Raw genomic sequence first — 19,923 nt, 5'->3', positions numbered from 1 at the left:
GTGTGTGTGTGCGCGCGTGTGTGCGTGCGCGTTAAGCATGTTCTTACTTTCTGGCATTTCAAGAAGCTCCAGGCTCATCCGGTATATTTCTCGCCTCAGTTCTAGAATCAGCCGTTTTCCCAAGGAGCCCTTGTTCCTTTTCTTGGAGAAAGCGATTTAAAGCTACCATCTGGGCAGTAAATGGGCTCTTTGCTACTGGACTGTCATTGTAGGCCCTCTCAGCGGGGGGCAAGGAAACCCCGATGTGTGTACGCTAACCCATCTCTCTCTCTCTCTCTCTCTCTCTCTCTCTCTCTCTCATCTACTTACCTATACATTTCTATATGTAACCATCTGTGTCTCTATTAAGCTAGACATGATTCGTGCTAGGGTCGCTAGTTCTCTTCCATGATCACCTCTCCCTGCTTCTCTGGAAGCTTCCTGCTCCACCAGTGAGAAACCCGACTCCCACAGTCCCCGTCCATTTACCTAGTTGTTCGGTTCTGATGCACATGTGTGGCAGTATTAGCACTGTGCGCCTGTGCGGAAATCTCGAACAACTCGGGCACAGTGTTCACGTGCAGTTCTTTTAGCTTTGGTTTTGCAGACGTCACTCATTTCCAAAGTGATGTAAGTCAGCGCCCTTTCTTCCTCTCCCTTTAGTGAGCTTGTTTCACACATTTGAATGCCGTTAGAACGCCTGGTCACAGACTGAGTTCCATCCTGGGATTCCCTTGACCTCTTGAATGATTTTTGCCAAAGTGCACACAGTAAGATTCACTCTGTGCTGTATGGTTCCTTGGGTTTTGGTGAATGAATAGTGTCATGTGTCCACACTTACAGTGTCACACAGAATAGCTCCACCACCCTGAAAAAGTTCCCCGGGCTTCACCCATTCAGTCTTCCCCCTCTGCCCCACTCTGCCGGCACCCACTGATATGTTTACGGTCTCTCTAGTGTTGACTTTTCTAGAAGGTCGTATAACTGGAATCATATACTATGTAGGTTCTTTCAGATCGGCCTCTCTAACTCAGCAATATGTAGCTTTATCCCTGTCTTTTTCTGACTTGATAGCTTATTTCTTTTCATCACCAAATAATATTCCATCTTACAGATACACCAGTTTGTTTATACATTCACCTGGTGGAAGACATCTCGTTTTTTTCCTATCATATTTGTTTAATAAAAGGGAAAGTCTTTTCTCTTTCTAAGGGGATTTTTGTTTTACTTTTCTATTACAGAAGTAGCATGTGAAAGGCAGAGTACTATAGTGATTAAGAACATGGTTCCAAATCACATGGCACCATATAACTAGCTGTGAGTCCTTGGGTGAGAGCACAACTTCTCTGAGCCCCCGTTTCTCCTTCTGCAAAGGGAGATTAGTGGCGGCCTCTCCCTGTCCTTTGGTCGTGAGGATTGAGTGAGGAAGCTCTCACAGAGCATGTCCCTGAACGTGAGCTCAGCGTGGACGCCCATGACTTCCACCCAGCCTGAGAGATTTGTTTTTGAAATTGCAGTTTACTGAGATATAATTCCCACACTGTGCGATTCTATAAACTGAGGTTTTGATGCTGGCGATCTCTCGACCTCCCCAGAAGGTATCAAAGAAGGTTTTCACACAGAGGCATTATGACTCTAAGGCGCAGCCTCATGTTTGAGTTGTTAGAATGGGAAACAAACCTCATTATAGAAAACTTGACCGAGCCTGCTCGGGTGATCTGGGGCTGTGGTGAAGGAGCCCCTTGGAAAAGGGGTGAGTGGGACATGTCTCCTCCACCATCCCATGCTTTCTTTCCTTCCTCCCGGGGTCAGAAGAGTCTGCAGTTTGCCCAGGGTCATGGTGGAGGACATACATTTTTGAACAACACAAACATTTCTGAAGAAAAGGAAGAATCCTCCAAGGAGATGCTGGGAGAACTATAAGGGTGGGATCCTGGGGTTTCCACAGTTGAAAGTGTCGCACGCGCCAGGGGTTGGGTGGGCATTACTCTGGGAGGCCAGCATGGCCACTTTCGTTCAAGCCCCTGTAGAGTGGGCCCAGTGACATCCAGGCCCTCCTGTGTGTTCCGCCAGCAGATGGCAGTGTGGTTCTTCAGAGAGAGCAACGATGGCCAGCCTCGGAGGAAGTGCATTGCATTATAGATACTAAGAAAGACCTGAGGAGGACCCTCGTGTTCTCACACAGCTGCCACTCGATGTCCTTTCAGAATTCATTGTACCCAGCCCACGTCCATGCACAGGAATGCAGGAAGAGTTCACTTAACAAAGATGGACTGAAACGCCAGCTCCGATGGGACCCTTAGCTGGGTGTCATGGGAACAGAAAGATGCCTGCCACGGGGCCCCTCACAGACCATGTACTTTAATGGAGACACATGTCCTAACGTGACTACAGCACAGGGGACTTTATAATGTAAGTAGGACAGGCAGGAGGTTTCCATAGAACCTCTCTAAGGCCTCCCTGGTGCTTGGTCCCATCCGGACATCCTGTTCCTATCTCAGGCTTCCCGGGCAGTGCGAGCCCATCTCGTTAATGTAGCGACCTCTGCTGGCTGGCCTCTGCTAAGGTGGCTTACCATACTAGATGCTACAAAATCACCCCAGTTTTGCTTTCTGGGCTTTTTTTTTTTTTTTTTTTTTTTTTTTTTAAGACTTAACTTTTTTACAGCAGTTTTAGGTTCCCAGCAAAATTCAGAGGATGGTACAGATATGCTGTATACCCCTGCCCTGACACATACACAGCCTCCCCCACTATTAACAACCCCCCCCCCCCCCATAAGAGTGGTACATTTGTTACAGTGGATGAACCTATATTGATGCATTATAAAACCAAAATCAATCGTTTATTCCATATCACTCTTAGTGTTGTGCATTCTGGGGGTTTGGACAAACATGTAATAACATGTATATTCATCATTATGGTTGCGTACAGAACTTTTCACTGCTCCAAAAGTCCTTTGTGCCCCAGCGGTTCTTCTCCCACCCCTCTGTCCCTGGCAACCCCTGGCTTTTTACTGTCTCCATATTTTGCCTTCTCCAGAATGTCACAGAGCTGGAATCACACAGTGATTCTCTGCTACGAAGGAAATTAAATTTGCTATGATCATGGGTCAAGGAACAGCACATACAGATGCAAATGTAGATGTTCTAGCTGTTCTTTGGCAGAGAGGTGACCAACTGTGAGGTACCAGGGGGTAAAAACACCCACACAGAAAGTGTACATAAAGTGAAAGTCATTACCTTCTACCCGCCTGCCCCTCCCCCCCCAACCCAGTGGGCAAGTGCAGAATTAGAGGGATATGTATATGAAGTGGACCTGATGCTAATTGGCAGAAATGCTTTCATTGCCTTATGAAGCAAGGTTCATTAACTAAAACATAATGTTCAGTGTGACTTTAAAATTAAATACCTGGGACATAATGTCTCATGAGGCAGATATGCAGTGGAGTTATTTATATGCTTACACTTCAACATGTTAGCTTATTGTATTATTGAAAACCAAATCCACTCTGGGAGATTCAAAGTGCTTCTATTTGACTTCTTTTCAGAGAACTTCATACTAAGTTCGATACATTCCCTTATGAGGTCATCTAATCCCTTTCTCTTTCTTGTTAGCATCAGTTAGTATCACCCAACCCTGTTGTTGAGCATCTATGGGAAAAAATAATAGAACATGTCTCTACTATTGAAGAATCTGTGATCTGGAGGTAGGGCTTATTGGGCCGATGTATGGCCCCATTACATATATAGTAGAAAATGCACTCGCTGGGTTCTCATCTGTAAGAATCAGAAATTGACTCCATACTTAGGGGAAAAAACGCGGAGGGAGAAGAGGTTTATGGAGGGTTGTTGGTGGCACGGGTGTTGGGAACAGTTGGCATCAGAAGGATGCACTTCTGTGCTGAATCTGACCTTCAAACATTCTCCCTGAATTAGCACTGCTCGGCCAGCGCTCATGGTACCAGGAACAAGTATCTGACCTGTGAAGCCTGGATTGCCGGCCTGCCTCAGGGGGCGGTGGAGAAACAACGCTACCCCTTGACTTCTGTTAATAGAGGAGGGAGTGTGTGGTGGCAGGTGTTGGACTTACCTTCTGCCAAGGCCTTGAAAGGTGGGAAATGTTCCCAAACAGGAGATGGAGGAACAAATGGAATGGTGGGTGTTGAAGGCTGGATAGCCAGCAACAAAACAGAGCTGCCCCTTGTTGACCCGGTAGCAAAAACAACCAACTATGGAGAAATGCTGATATATATTTTGCTTTATGCCATATAGAAGGTGTTTTAAAAAGTTATGTTTGTAAGGAATCCTATGTCAGATGCACTAGGATACGACCTACACCAAGGAGCTCTTGGTGCCTCCTTTTACAAACTAGTGATGTGAAACATGGCCTCAGATTGATTTGATGTGAGGGAGGATTGCCTTATAATGGATTGTTCTGAAGGAGATTTAGCTGCATAAGTAACCGCACCACCGGTGGGGAAGGCAGATCTGAGTTTTGCCTTGAAGGCCCCTCCCCTTCAGTAAGTAGATCCTAATGGAAGATTCCATCACAGGCTCCATAATCTCACCAATTATTCTTTAAGAACTGGGCACTCTGAGATTCCCTTTTTTATTTTGTATTTTATTTCACGTTTATGCTATTGCCTTCATGTCTCCTTCAGGGCAGTCACTGAGCCTGAATTGTTTTTTTTTTTTTTTTTTTTTTTTCAAGGTTTTTTTTTTTAAATTTATTTTTGGGACAGAGAGAGACAGAGCATGAACGGGGGAGGGGCAGAGAGAGAGGGAGACACAGAATCGGAAACAGGCTCCAGGCTCCGAGCCATCAGCCCAGAGCCCGACGCGGGGCTCGAACTCACGGACCGCGAGATCGTGACCTGGCTGAAGTCGGACGCTTAACCGACTGCGCCACCCAGGCGCCCCTGAATTGTTGTTTTTAAGGATGGATTCAAACTCCATCACAGCTGGTAGTGTTTGCAGCAGCACAGGTGATTTTCTTACTCTCAGTTAGTGTAGCAAGTTTTTTTTTTTTTTTCCTTTAAATTAACTGAGTGCCTGCCATGAGGTTTCGCAGGTTCTTCAAGGTCCCGCTTCAGCTCTCAGGGCCTCCTGGGACACAGCCCATGGCCCATCCTCCTCTTTCCTGAATTCCCTGGGGGACTCTGAGGTGAGGACACTCAGACCTGACTTCACGTGGTCTGGCTCTCTTCTCCAGTCCTGTCCTGTAAGTGGGCTCCCCACCTTCTCCTCGGGTCTAGACTTCTGTGCTGCCTGACTGAACCTCATCTGGTCTGGTTTACAGAGCAGTCGACACTATGGACTCCCGTCACTGTGTGGGCACAGTGTGTGTGGCCTAACGCCTCCCCTCCCTCTCTCCATTCTCCTCTCAAGAAAAGTAAAGACTTTCAGTTCTGCAGCTTTTCCAGGCACCGCTGAGCATCTGTGGACTTAGCTCTCTCCTTCCACACTCAGCCGTCAGAGGGGTCTTTAACCAGGACGCTCAGAGTCCTAAGAGACTCTGCCCAGTAAATCACAGTGCCCAGAACCCTGGAGTTCGTTCACACCAGCAGGGCCCAGACCCGGGGATTTCCTGGCCCAGCCAAATTTCAAGGCCGTGTAATTTAGAGATGGGATTTGCGGCACAGGGGTAAAGACGAGTGTATCAACAATAAAACAAAACCGGAAAACCAACCAAACTTCGAGGACAAGATTTTGTCACAAAATAGGTGGAAGAACATTATTTCAGAATAAAGGAGGGTCATTGAACTTAAATGCATTTAATCTGATGAAGGAGTCATGGGATGGCCTTCACTTTTGTCATTTTGGGGGGAACGTATTCTTGCCAATGCCCTCATTACACACCGCGCCGTGGGTGGTGCTGAATGGAAGAAACCTGGCCCCAAACAGCGCCCTCTAGGCCTGATGGAGAGACAGGACAAACACGGGTGGGCTCATCTCTGCTGCTGGGGCATGGGCTCCTCTGGGTGGGGGGTTAGTGACTGGAAGTGAGCGCAAGGGGCTTTGGAGCTACTCATCATGTTGTGTTTCTTCATCTGGGTGTGGGTTTCTTTGCATGCCCAGGGTGTGAATATCCAGAGAACCATACACTTACGAGACATGGATGTATTATATTTGGATTAAGTGTTGCAAACACACACTTCGTCATTGTCCATGCTGGGCCATTAGTCCTTTGAAATCCACGGATCAAGTTCAACCTCTAGATTTGGTAGAGACCAACCGAGCCCCCGAGAGGGGAAGCACCTGTTCTGGGTGACCAAGCAAGTCAGTGGTCAAACTGGGACTGGGGCCCCTGAGGCTTAGCTTGGAGGCCCGTCCCTGCCTCAGGCATGTTAGTCCTTTAGTGACCTCTTCCCTTTTAGGAAGTGTGCTGGCAACTTTAGGGGCCCTGCTCCGGGATACTTGTTAGGTGACATGTGGAAAGGATGTTGCTGGTATCCTGTCCTCACCTGAGGCTCCTGAGTTCCCTCTGCTGACGAGCAACTTCTGCCCCATGAGTCTTCTGCTCACCACAGCTTCATTTGATTACTTCTCTGGAGGAGAGTTCTCTCCTCCCTTTCAAGGCAAGCTCTTGTCCCACTTGGACCCTTGGGCTCTCCAATCTGATTTATCTCATTACTTCCTCTTGTATTTGCATTTTAATCTCCCCCCCCACCCCCACCCCACCTAGGGCCTTTTCCTTTTGACTACAAATCTACTCAATATTTTTTCCTCCCGAAAAAACAATCCCTTCCCCGGTTTCAATTAATGAGTCAACAGCTATTTACAAAGAACTGTCCCTGCTCAGGGCAGGGCCGGTCTCACTGCCTCTCTAGAGATAGTCAGCATCTTCTGACTTTGTGAAAACATTGACTCCATATTCATTTTCTCCAGTTCCTCATGTCCTATTTCCCTCCCACCCATGGTTGTCCGGCCCCATCCTCAGCGCCATTTTACTTTATTTTTATCTCGTTTATTTCAATTATTTCATGGCATGTAATGCAGCAAGGGTCCTTTCAGCAGGATGTACACTTCCTAGGTTGCCTGGGATGGCCTCATCTTCCACTGGTTCTGCCAGTGTGATTACTAACAGTGTTAGTCACTGAGAGAAGTGTTTGGTTTGGATTGGGAGCTGTATGGTTGTACCTCCTCTTAGCAGCCATAGACAGTGGCCTCTTCTTTTTTCTCATTTGTGTGAATTCTTGTGTCCATTTTGGCAAAGGATGGGTAAGAATTCTGACTTTGATGACAAAAAGACCTGAGTTAATCTCTTTATTTTTTTTAAACAGACCTGGGTTGAATCCTAGAACCTCCTGCACAAGCTCTGGGCTTCTGTTTCTTCTTTTTTCTTTTTTTAAATTTTTTAACATTTATTTTTTTTTGAGAGAGAGAGAGAGAGACAGAGTGTGAGTGGGGGAGGGGCAGAGAGAGAGAGCGAGAGAACAGAATCCAAAGCAGGTTCCAGGCTCTGAACTGTCAGCACAGAGCCCGACTTGGGGCTCGAACCCATGAACCATAAGATCATGACCTGAGCCAAAGTCAGATGCTTAAACGACTGAGCCACTCAGATGCCCCTGGGCTTCTGTTTCTTTGTAAATGGAAGGTGAAGGCAATGGTACCTCTCTCACAGAGTGGCTGCTGTGTTCAGGGAGGGAAGCATTTAAAGTGCTTGGTATTCCTTTTTAAAAATTTTTTAACTAACTTATTTTTTCTTTTTCTTTTTGAGAGAGAGACAGAGTACGAGTAGGGGAGGGTCAGAGAGAGGGAGACACAGAAACCGAAACAGGCTCCAGACTCTAAGCCGTCAGCACAGAGCCCGACGTGGGGCTCCACTCGTGAACCGCGAGATCATGACCTGAGCTGAAGTCAGATGCTTAACCAACTGAGCCACCCAGGCACCCCTAATTTATTTTTTGGGGGGGAGGGTGCAAGCGGGGGGAGGGACAGAAAGAGAGAGAGAGGGGCAGAGGATCAGAAGCGGGCTCTGCACTGACAGGCTGACAGTAGTGAGCCAGATGTGAGGCACGAACCATGAGATCATGACCTGAGCCAAAGTCAGACGCTCATCTGACTGAGCCACCGTAGGTGCTCCTAAAGTGTCTGGCATTCCTGAAAAAGTTAAAAGTAGAACTACCCTACCGTCCAGGAATTGTACTACTAGCATTTACCTAACAAGTACAAAAAACTAATTTGAAGAGATACATTCACCACTGTGTTTATTGCAGCATTATTTGCAATAGCCAAATTATGGGAGTAGCCCAAGTGTCCATTGACTGATGAACTGGTAAAGAACATGTGAGATATATATAATGGGATACTACTCACCTATAAAAAAGAATGAAATGTTGCCATTTGCAATGATATGGATGGAGCTAGAGAGTATGGTGCTAAGAGAAATAAGTCAGAGAAAGACAAATACCATATGGTCTCACTCATGTGGAATTTAAGAAAGAAAACAAATGAGCAAAGGGAAAAGAAAGCGAGGAAGAGACAAACCAAGAAACAGACTCACAAATATAGAGAACAAACTGATGGTTACCAAAGGGGAGGTGGAGGAGGGGGGGTTAGTTGAAATGGGTGAAGGGGATTAGGAGTACACTCATCATAATGAGCACTGAGTAAGGTATAGGACCGTTGAATCACTATATTGCACACCCGAAACAAATGTAACACTGTACGTTAACTATACTGGAGTTAAAGTTAAAAACTTAATTAAAAAAAAAAGTGCTCGGCTTGGCTGCAGCACAGAGTGGTCAGTGAGGAGTGCTCCCTTCTGAGACCCTCCTCCCCCTTTGCCCCTGGACCCCCCCCCGCCCCCCCCTGCCATTGTCTCCATCTTGCTCTCCAGTGCTTTCTCGACAGGCACCTTCTTAGGCTCTTCATGCTTTTCTGCCCTAACCTGCTGGAATTCTGTGATTCAGCCCAGTCTTGTGATGAGGGGTGTGAGCTGTGGCCACTATGGTCTGGTTCAACTCCCCAGCGCTGCCACTTGCCAGCTGTGTGTGTGTGTGGCAAGTTGTTTAACTTCTTGGTGCCTCAGTGACCACACCTGTAAAATGGGGATGCCCACTTCCTGGGGTGGGTGTGAGGATCTCTAGAGCTAAGATGTGCATCGTTGCTCAGCACGGAGCCTGTAAGCATCCGGTAAATGTTACTATTCTCAGCTCCCCAGGTGTCTGTTCTCTCTGATGCCCTCTGTGTGGAATTTCATTCGTTCTACCTCCCAGGGCCCTCACAACCCTCTCTTTCCCTTCCCACACTACTGCCCCAGTTGTTTCAGAACTTTGTTCATTTTGTTGTGACCTCTCATACTGGTATCTCTGCCATAAGTCTCTTCTGTTTCCAATACACTTTCCATGTGAATTACAGCTGAATATTTTCTGAAGCCCATTTGTGATTGCACCACTCCCCTGCTCTAAAACCTCCTATGACTCCCTACTATCCACAGACTAGATCTCAAATGCCAGTCCTGTGGTTCAAACACCTCCATCCCCCATCTGGACCCCACCCACCTAACCAACTTCATTCCCCTGCTGCACCCTTCCTGCACCAGATGAGGCACTGAATGGATTTGTTCTTTCTCCCTTGTGTCCTCCCTGGGGTCACTCACCTCAGGGCTTTTGCCCTTGCTCCCCATCTGGAACTCTCATCCTCTCCCACATCCCCAACTTCTACCATTCGTCAAAGCCCAAGGGAAACGTCACCTTCTCCTTCTAGCCCGCCCTGATTTTTTCCTACACCCCAAATTGGAAGGATTCTCTAGAACTTCGTCTACACCTCTCCAGAGGCTGCTCCACTCTCTACTCTGCATTTTGTCTGAACGTAATTTGTTCACAACAGGTTACCTGCCACCGTTCCTGTGTCTGCTTGTCTCCGGCCGGCTGTCAGTAGCCTCGGCAGTCTCCCTCAGCCTGAACGGGACGGGAGCTGCCGGGTCGCACTGTGTGCAGGCTCCGAGGTGGGCGCTGCGAAAACCAGCCAAGTCTCCTTCTCTGCGGCCACGAACATAAAGCTGACTTGGGGGCGAGAGTGGGCGTATGTGCACACACATGTGAAGATGACCTAGGAACATTCTCCGAGCAGCACAGCACACAAAATGGGGCAGATTAAGGCGGTGCCACCGGAGAACTGGCAACTTCTCTGAGGCTGCAGAGCAGGAAGGGCTCAGCCTTGTGAGTGACGGGGGGAGGCTCCCAAGAAGCAGCGATTTGCACAGAGGCTCGAAGGCTGGGAAGCATGCGGATTGAATAGCAGTAGACAGGGACCTGGGGCAAGGGGCAAGTTGTAGCTGTTTCGTCACCGGTCTGAGGGATAATTCCTGTCCCAGTCGCGGGAACTCTGAGTCTCTGGTTCCTGTCTTTCGCACGGTCTAGTGACTGAGATCACAGGCTGTGATGGCAGAGCCACGTACTTGGGTTTAAATCCTGGATCGCCTAATTGCTGATCGAGTGGCTTTGGGAAAGTCACCTGAGCTTCAGTTTTCTCATGCTGACAGGACAGCAGGAGGGAGAGTGACACAGCGAGACTGAGTGCCTGGATGTTCATATGTGCTCAGTCCCGCTTAGGGTGCAACTCCAGAGCCTCAAGCTGTTTCCCTTCTTTGAGGAATGTGGCATGCTCGCCTCACCAGGGGCCGGGCCCACAGCGCTCGATGATGGCCCAAGTCACCTCCCAAAGCAAGCTATGTCTGGGTTAGTTAAAAACATGGGATATCACTCTATTTAATCAATTATGCTCCTATACTTCTAGAAAGTGTTACGGGATATATTTAAAAAAATAAAGCCAAGACTTTCTTACAAATGTAAAGTGAACATGTGCCAAAGATTTCACTTAACTCATGAATGAGGGAATCCATGCTCTTCCAGTCTCTGCCTTTGTCTCACTGATCATTCCTGATCATTCTAATTCTCTCCCATGGCTCTTACTGCCTACTGTGCAGGTTGAAGAATTATGCGTGTGCATGGGGTGGGGGTAGGGAGAAGAATAACCTTGGTTAAGAGGGTACTTTTCCACCTTATAGTGTGTGGCTTTTTAAAGTTTATTATTTATTTTGAGAAAGGGAGAGCACAAGCAGGGGAGGGGCAGAGAGAGAGAGAGAGACAGGGAGAGAGAATCCCAAGCAGGCTCTGTGCTGTCAGCACGGAGACTGATGCAGGGCTTGGATTCATGAACTGTGAGATCGTGACCTGAGCTGAAATCAAGAGTTGAATGCTTAACTGACTGAGTCACCCAGGTGCTCGAGTTAGTGTGTTTTGTTGTTGATTTCCTAATAAATGATAAGCCCCAATTGGTCCTAGGAGGGAGGAGTTCATTGAGAGTGGATGTTACGGAGAAAAGATAGACAAAACAGAAAGGAAGAAAAAGCAAGAGAACTTGCCATGGAAATCCAGATGAGCACTACCAACCTAAAGGGAGGCTAACAGCTTCATTCATCAGCATTTATTGAACACTTACTGTATGCTGTGATGCAAGGTGCTCTATCAGGCTGTGAGAGCATAATGCATATTATATACCTAATTGTGACCATGACCCCATTCTCACAGGATCTGTAGTCTTATTAAAGAGAGAGATAAAGCCACCTTGAGCCAGCCTGTTGAGCACTTTGATTTAGTGGTCAGAGAAGACTGACCAGGATAGTGAAGCAGCTTGGAAATTTGTCTTGGAGAAATTTTAGCAGAAAGGTGAGGGGCTTCATTGTCTAAAAAGGTGGTATGTGGAAGGAGGGAGACTTATTCCATGTGGCTCTGAGAAGCAGAGTGAGGACTTATTCATTCATTCATTCATTTGAAAAGTATTGAGTGCTACTCTGTGCCAGGCTCTGTTCTAGACACTGGGGTTTTATATATATATCTAAATATATATATATATATATATTCTCATATATATATATACATTATATATACATACATACATATATATATAAACATATATATACTTATATCTAAATACACACACACACACACACAATGGAATACTACTTGGTGATGAAAAAGAATGAAATCCTGTCACTTACAACAATATGGATGGAACTAGAGGGTATTTGCTTAGCAAAATAAGCCAGTCAGAGAAAGATAGATATCACGTGATTTCACTCATAGGTGGAATTTGAAAAAGACAACAGATAACAGAAATGAAGGGAAGGAAAAATAAGATAAAAACAGAGAGGGAGGCAAACCATAAGAGATGCTTATATACAGAGAACAAACTGAGGGTTGCTGGAGGGTAGAGGTAGGTGGGGAATGGGCTAAAAGTGTGATGGGCATTATGGAGGGCACTTGTTGGGATGAGCACTGGGTTCTACTCCTGAAGCCAAGACTACACTGTATGTTAACTAAGAATTAAACAAAGAAAAAAAGACAAAAATCCCTGTCATTAAGGACCTAATTTTTCCTCCAATAGTAGGAAGTTACATGGAAGACAGGCTCAGTATCAGGATAAATTTCTACAGGCAGGGCTGTCAAAGATGGACTTTTTCCTTGACAGGATAAAGAGGTTTAGTGGACTGACCATCTCTTGGTGATGACGTAGGTAAAAAAAGTCAAGTTCACAAGTAACAGAGCCAAATCCTTGTTTTATTGATCCTCTTTTGACTGCTTAGTTCTGGCCCTTTTGGAAGACCTGGACGTGTCTTCTTCAGTGTGGGTGAGAATGTTCTGGCATAGGATAGCCTGGTGCTCAGTAGTGTCCATTCCTGGAGCTGGGATTGGAAGGGGCAATGCCGTGTACTCTCTCCCATCAGCTTTTGAGATTGTGCACATAATATGGTCAGAAATACCAAATCTTTACTGTATTCTTTCTGTCTGCTCACTTCTGTGCCAGGTGACTGACAGATGCATGCACGACTCTGTCCCTGCGGTTGGCAAACTCAAAACAGAGCTGGGAGAGCAGAGAATCTTCTGAGAGGTGAGTGGGCCATCCCATAGCTGTGGTTCAAAGAAGCAGCAGCCAACTTTATTAAAGATGTAGGACAAGCTTTATTTTCTGCAGGTGTCCTTTTTAAAATGGAAATATGTCTGGGAAGGGATAACACTGTTATAATGTAGTACTTTCATCATGGTGGCAAAACATACCAGAATCACAAATATTTGTGGGGCTTCTATCAACCAGGCATAGCTCCGGGTACTATGAGTACAAGGATCAGAGTGGCCCCAATTCCTTAGCAGTACAAAGTTCTGTAGGAAAAGCAAAGAGCTGCTTACATAGATAAGTAACTTTTCTGGATACAGTAGCAGATACATACCCGTTACTCTCGTCAGTGATTTTCACACATTTACATGCATGGGATTGCAAACCATTTTTGTAGGTTTGTTTATGATGATCTTGGCAACAAGAAGACCCAGCCTTGCTGATGGAAATAGTAGCTCAAACATGAGAAACATATTTCCCTGCATTGCTGAGACAGCCTTGGGAGGACTGGGATTAAGTTTGGGGCTCTCGGGGACCATCTGCATGTCAGTTACATTCGACGCATGGAGTGCACTCTGCAAACACCACCAGCAGGCAGTAGATGGTCATTGCTGAAGCCCTTGCCTTCAAACAACTTACAACCTAGGGAGTGTGTGCGTGGGGGCATTGGTCTAAAAGGCAAACTGTGTTCTAAAAGCTTTGGAAGATTTAGAGAAGAAAGCTATCATGGCCTCTTCAGGGGCAGTAATCAGGAAGAGCTCAACAGAAGAGGTATTGTTAGAAATATGGACCCTGATGGCTGGTGGAATTTCAACCAAGGGAGAGGACAAGGGGACTTCTGTAGAGTCGCTCTTGGGTTTGTGGACATAGCAGGTTTGACAATCAGTGAGCCCGCCAGGACCAGACTATTTAGTTTCATTAGGAAGATAGGATTGACGATAAAGGTTCACGACGTCAGGTAGAATGTCTTTGATGTTTAAGGAGTCTTTCTTTTTTTTTTTTAAATTTTTTTTTTTCAACGTTTTTTATTCATTTTTTGGGACAGAGAGAGACAGAGCATGAACGGGGGAGGGGCAGAGAGAGAGGGAGACACAGAATCGGAAACAGGCTCCAGGCTCCGAGCCATCAGCCCAGAGCCTGACGCGGGGCTCGAACTCACGGACCGCGAGATCGTGACCTGGCTGAAGTCGGACGCTTAACCGACTGCGCCACCCAGGCGCCCCTAAGGAGTCTTTCTAAATAAACAGTAGTCCCAAATTTAGTTGTATCATCCGCATAAAGATGATTAAATGCACAAGTTGATGGGGTTCTCACTTAAAAAACTTCCTTGGGGCACCTGGGTGGTGCAGTCGGTTAAGCGTCTCTTGATTTCGGTTCAGGTCATGATCTTGAGGTTTGTGAGATGGAGCCCCTCACTGGGCTCTGTGCTGATGGCATGAAGCCTGCTTGGGATTCTCCTTCTCTCCCTCTCTCTCTCTCTTGAAAAAAAAAAAAAAAAAAAAAAAAAAAAAAGGAAAAAATCTTCCTCACTTGTCAGACAGTCCCCTATTATGTATTAAGCTCAAGGCTATAGTGAGGAATCATTGTCATTAAAAACACCCTAGAGGGAAAGCAAAGAGAGGGATTGGTTCATATACAAAAGTAATGTGATGGACCTATAACTTAAAGTCACATGCTCAGAATTCTTGCAAGAGTGAGGTGGCATGCGACTGAGGTCCTCACTCAGTCATGGTCTTCCGGGACAGGAATGCGGTTTGGAGCTGGCTGCACAGTGACACTGTAGTTACCAGAGGCCCAGGGAGCTGCATACTCAGGTGGCCTCTGAGCTCATCTCATGCTGAAACCCAGTGAGTTAGTGACTGCCAGCAGGTGCACCACACTTTCTAGGAGCGGGCCACGGAGGATGCTCTTTCTCCCCTCGTTTCCATTAGTACCTCTGAAGGCCGGAAAGTTAATACGGCAGGTTGGGTTGTCAAGGATCTACTTGGAGATGACTTCAAATGGATTGCTTCTCTAAGACTAGATGGTCAATTTAGGACTGAGAGTGGGACACAGCAAAAGCTCACTAATGAAAACATTGTTAATATTAATCTGCTGGTTACTATTTCTTCCCCCTCAATTTGCTGCCCTCTCCTCCTTTTGTATCAGTAATTTTCCCACTGGTTTTGAAACCCAAATCCAATTAGGTCAGCCCTCTGCTTAAAATTCTCCTTTGACTTCTGCGGGGCGCCTGGGTGGCGCAGTCGGTTAAGCGCCCGACTTCAGCCAGGTCACGATCTCGCGGTCCGTGAGTTCGAGCCCCGCGTCAGGCTCTGGGCTGATGGCTCGGAGCCTGGAGCCTGTTTCCGATTCTGTGTCTCCCTCTCTCTCTGCCCCTCCCCCGTTCATGCTCTGTCTCTCTCTGTCCCAAAAATAAAAATAAAAAACGTTGAAAAAAAAATTAAAAAAAAAAAAATTCTCCTTTGACTTCTGAGACTCATAGAATAAGGACCCTGGAATGTAGAGCTAAGGGCCTGTATGACTTGACATGGTCCTTCCTCTCTAGGTCTCTCTCTTTCCCCGCTCTCTAACTCTCTTTGCTCTAACCCTACAACCTGACTTTCAGCCCTCATAACTCCCAGACTCCTTCCCACAGGCCCTTTGCACATGCCACTAGCTCTGCCTGGAATGCTCACCTCCACTGTCAGCTCCCACTCACAAGTCAGTTCTCAGCTAGTGCTTCACTATCTCGCAGAAGTGATCCCTGTCCTTCCTGAACAGCTCAGAGCCTCCTGTAAACCCTCTTACCACCTCAACAGTACATGCTGTTCTATGTAGCACTTACTGCATCTGTAAGCCATTTATTGTGTCATGATTTGACCGACAGCCTGTCTTCACCCACTAGACTGTGAGGTCCACCATGTAAGCGGCCATATTTGTTCTCCCGATTTAGTCTCTAGGCATCTAGCACAGTACCTCACACATGGTAACAGAGTTTCACAAATAATCTTCCATTCATTCTAGTGGTCTACTGTACAATGTGACAGAGGGACAAAAAGCCCTAAAGATACTGGTGGTAGGATTGCTGGAAAAAGCAAAGTGGCAGAGACCACAGGATTTGCAGAAGCAAATGGATAAAATACAGAGGTTCGCAAACCAGTTTCTCAGTCTCTGACAAAGAGAGGCACTTGGCACGCCACACTGTGATTCATGTCTGCTACCTGCTAACTCCCTGAGGTAGCCAGTACTTCCTGAGAGACATCAAAGCAGTGGCGGGGGGTTGATCAGAACTCTGGCAAATTCAATGGAGAATTTTTATTTCATTTAGCAAATGCCTACTTGGACGTAAGGCTTTTAGGGGGCAGCTCTAACCTGCTAGGAACAGCAGGAAGAGCCTCACCTGTGCGGAAGTGATTCGGTCACAGGGCAGAATGTACTTTGATGACTGTAGGAAAGATCTGTAGCCTAGATTTATGTATGTCACCTGAGACATATCTAAAGAATACCATCTTTCAGAAAGAAAATCAAATTCTGGAGAGGAAGAACTGTTTTTTAAGGGAAGTTTGCGCTGACACGATCCCTTGAGAGCATCGGTTTACGTCTTTGTATCCAGAATTTACTGAACTGTGGGATGAATATACAATACATCATTTGCCTCAGGCAGTGTACTGAAAATATTTCATGACTTTAAATATGTGCTATGATTAGGTATGTGTTTTAGTAGTCAAGTGAATAAGGGTTTAAAGCAATGAAAAGAAAGTATTTCCTTTCAGTTCAGCATGTTTTCGTCTGGGAGCTGTAAACACCTGTCACAAGGAACATTCTTGAAGGCTAAGGTTCTCCTGGTGATATGGGAAAGAGATCCTGAGTCTTGATCTTTAGTACCTCCTTTTTTCCCCTAGAAAATTGTAGAAGAAAATTCCCTAAAAATATTCATAGAAGTCCATGGCTATTTTGTAAATTTGTTTTGGTACTACATAATATTACTCCAAAAGCAAGTTGTAAAATAAATTAATTAATAAATATTGAAAAAGAGCTTTAATGTTGAAGTGGCTTTAAAATAAAATGAATAAGTAAAGAAATAACACTCAACAAATATTATTGTGCATTTGCTGTTTAATATCCAAAGTGAGATGGCAATTAAGTACTCTTGACACCGTAAAGATCAAGATAAGATTGGTTTGAGTCCCTAAGTCCATGTGCTGTGACAATCTACATTCTTCTAGCCTTAGAGGAATGTACTGTTTAAGAGGGGAGCTGAGCCAAGTTCAGGAATAATTATAGGAAAGAAGTAAAGTATACAGACGAGAAAGGGAGAGACACACTTCCATCTGGAAGCATCAGACAATGCCTCTCAGAATTGTGGAGATATGTTTAGATGAAGGCATAGAATCCAATACAGACCGAGGGAATAGTGTGAGCAGGGATATAATGTAAGGAAAGTGTAGGGCAGGTAAAATTGTCCTGTGGTCTGACCAGGGTATGAGATACCTGAAGGGAATAGTAATGAGGAAAGGCAAGAGTAGGCACTTGGGACTTTGGAAGTCAAGAGTTTGCCAATGGAGAAATTATCCAGATGTACTGCCTAAAGTTCTTATTCCCTGGCACTAATGACATCTGTGTTCAAAGATTTGTTTGAAGACATGTTTCCAATTCTTTTGAGTATATACTCAGAAGTAGGCAAACTCCATTCTTAATCCTGACCTGATGGACAGCCCCATTCCATTTTATTGTTTGATCCCAGATCCAAATTCTTCCTGAAGAGCTCAAAAGCACTGTTTCCCCGTTTTGCCTGAATGTACCCTTTAAACAAGCCTTATATTCTATTTGTTGAAATGCAGTGACGGATAGGATAGAGGACGTGTTGTTGGAAGCCAGAGGACCTGTGACCTAGGACCAGAGCTATCAGTTGGTTAGCTAACTGCTCGTCCATCAGTTTAGGTAAAACTCGCTTTACTCAGCTCTACCCTTCGTTCCTCTCAAGGTTGTGATTGGCATCAGGACAACTGGTATTTGGAGAGTATTTTCCAGATGTCACTGATTGCTCCCTATAGGTATGTACTAGGTCCTTAAAATTTCAAGCCAGAAAGGACTTTTAGAAAGAGTGCTCAAAAATGCTGTTATCTTGCAGATCTAACTGAGGCCTCCAGAGGGCGCTATTGGGGGCGGCTGAATTGGGGAGTAAACTCCAGATCTTCTGAGGCAAGTCGGGGCCTTTTTAGACCTCCCCACATCCAGACCTCCCTCTGAGGCTCAGTCAAATCCTTTGTCTTTTCTCTTCTGGCTGAGAAAAAACAACGGCAAAAAACTGTACCGCTGAGTTATTCACGGAGTCAGTTGAGCTTAGATTTATCTCCAAAGTCTGGCTGCTGTGTGACCTTTCCTGAATTTCATTCTCCGGGTGTCGGAGGGAAGCCAGTCCTTCCCCAGGCCCCTGCTTAGTATCCTTGGGAATTCTCTTATTTGTATTCCTGTCACTGCCACTTTTAATGCACCAAAGCCTACGTTTAACGCAATAACCAGCCTGACGTTTATGAAATAAAAGATTGATATCAGCTTCATGAAACTCAGGCAAAAGCAATATCTTTTCTATATCTTGCTATGCCTTTAACTCCAGGAACTTTTATACTCAGTGGCCACTGAAAAATGAAATAACAATAATAATAATAATGACAATAATAAAAAAAAAAGCGATATCTTCCAAGAACCACAGTTTTGAGTAATGTTTTCTTTAATTTCTTTATTGATTTAATGACAAGAGAAGACTAAACTTATTACTTTCTCCAGTGTCCAAGTACATTTTCACTTTTAAAAGAAAGATCATAGTATGTAGCTTAAAGGTTGACGTTTTGTTTGTCACCTGGCTTATTTATGCATTGGTGGCTTGGGCAGCTGATGCATGACCATGGCCACCCTGTTTCCTCACGAGGAAGGTAAGAATCAGAAGGGAGAAAGCTTTGCTTTTCTTATGAACTAAAACATTCTGGAAAATAAGTCAGCTTTATACCTGTTCTTCCAAAAAGTCATTCCATTTTATGGGGTGGACTATTTATTTGCACACAGAAGACACAAGCACCTGAAATAAGTATAGGGTTTGACATCTATGACCCAACATAATTTGGCTTCAGTCAGACTTTCCAGTCTTATCTCCCATTACTTAACTTTTCACACCTGATGACTTGGTCAAACTGGACATTTGCCATTTCCCATGTGATTATTTTCAGTTTTGCTTTTATCCAGTCAGACAATCTTTGTCTTTTAAAAAATTTTTTTAAAATGTTTATTTTTAAGAGAGAGAGAGAGAGAAACAGAGTGCTAGTAGGGGAGGGGCAAAGAGAGAGGAAGACCCAGAATCTGAAGCAGGCTCTAGGCTCTGAGCTATCAACCCAGAGCCTGATGTGGGGCTTGAACTCACAAACTGTGAGATAATGACCTGAGCCGAAGTCAAACGGCCAACCAACTAAGCTACCCAGGAGCCCCCATCTTTGTCTTTTAATTGGAGTGTTTATTTACCTTTAACTGGGATCGAGTCTCCCATCTTGCTTTTTGTTTTCCATTTGGGCCATCTGTTCTTCGTTCCTTTTTCCTCCTTTCCTGCATTCTTTGAGATTAACTGAGATTTTTTTTAGTTATGTTATCTCCTCTAATGGCTATTTAAAAAAAATTTTTTTTAATGTTTGTTTATTTTTGAGAGAGACAGAGTGCAAGCAGGGGAGGGGCAGAGAGAGAAGGAGACACAGAATCCAAAGCAGGCTCCAGGCTCTGAGCTGTCAGCACAGAGCCTGACACGGGGATCAAACTCACAAGCTGTCAGACCACCTGTGCCCAAGTCAGAAGCTTAACCGACTGAGCCACCCAGGTGCCCCTCTAATGGCTATTTTAAAACCCTTTCTGCTAATCCCATCATCCCTTTCATTTCTGTATCTGTTCCTATTGACTGATTTCTCTCTTGGATTTGGGTCACATTTTCATGCTTTTTCACATAACTAGAAAGTTCTGATTGTATGCCAGATGCCACAGTGTGATTATCTGTATTTCTTCATTTTCCTTGTAAGAAGAGTTAAGT

General features: G+C 45.3%; 1 long non-coding RNA gene across 1 annotated transcript in view; it reads left to right on the top strand.

Moving 5' to 3' along the window:
• The window catches only part of LOC131493349 (uncharacterized), a 61,205-nt gene that overhangs the window by 5,603 nt on the left and 35,679 nt on the right, over window positions 1-19,923 (top strand). The window contains exon 2 of the long non-coding RNA XR_009252581.1: window positions 12,792-12,875. This is a non-coding gene — a long non-coding RNA (uncharacterized LOC131493349). The remainder of the gene's footprint in view (window positions 1-12,791; window positions 12,876-19,923) is intronic.

Source organism: Neofelis nebulosa, chromosome 13 (genome assembly GCF_028018385.1).
Source record: "Neofelis nebulosa isolate mNeoNeb1 chromosome 13, mNeoNeb1.pri, whole genome shotgun sequence".
Taxonomy (NCBI): Eukaryota; Metazoa; Chordata; class Mammalia; order Carnivora; family Felidae; genus Neofelis; species Neofelis nebulosa.
This window is presented reverse-complemented; position numbering and strand designations above follow the sequence as displayed.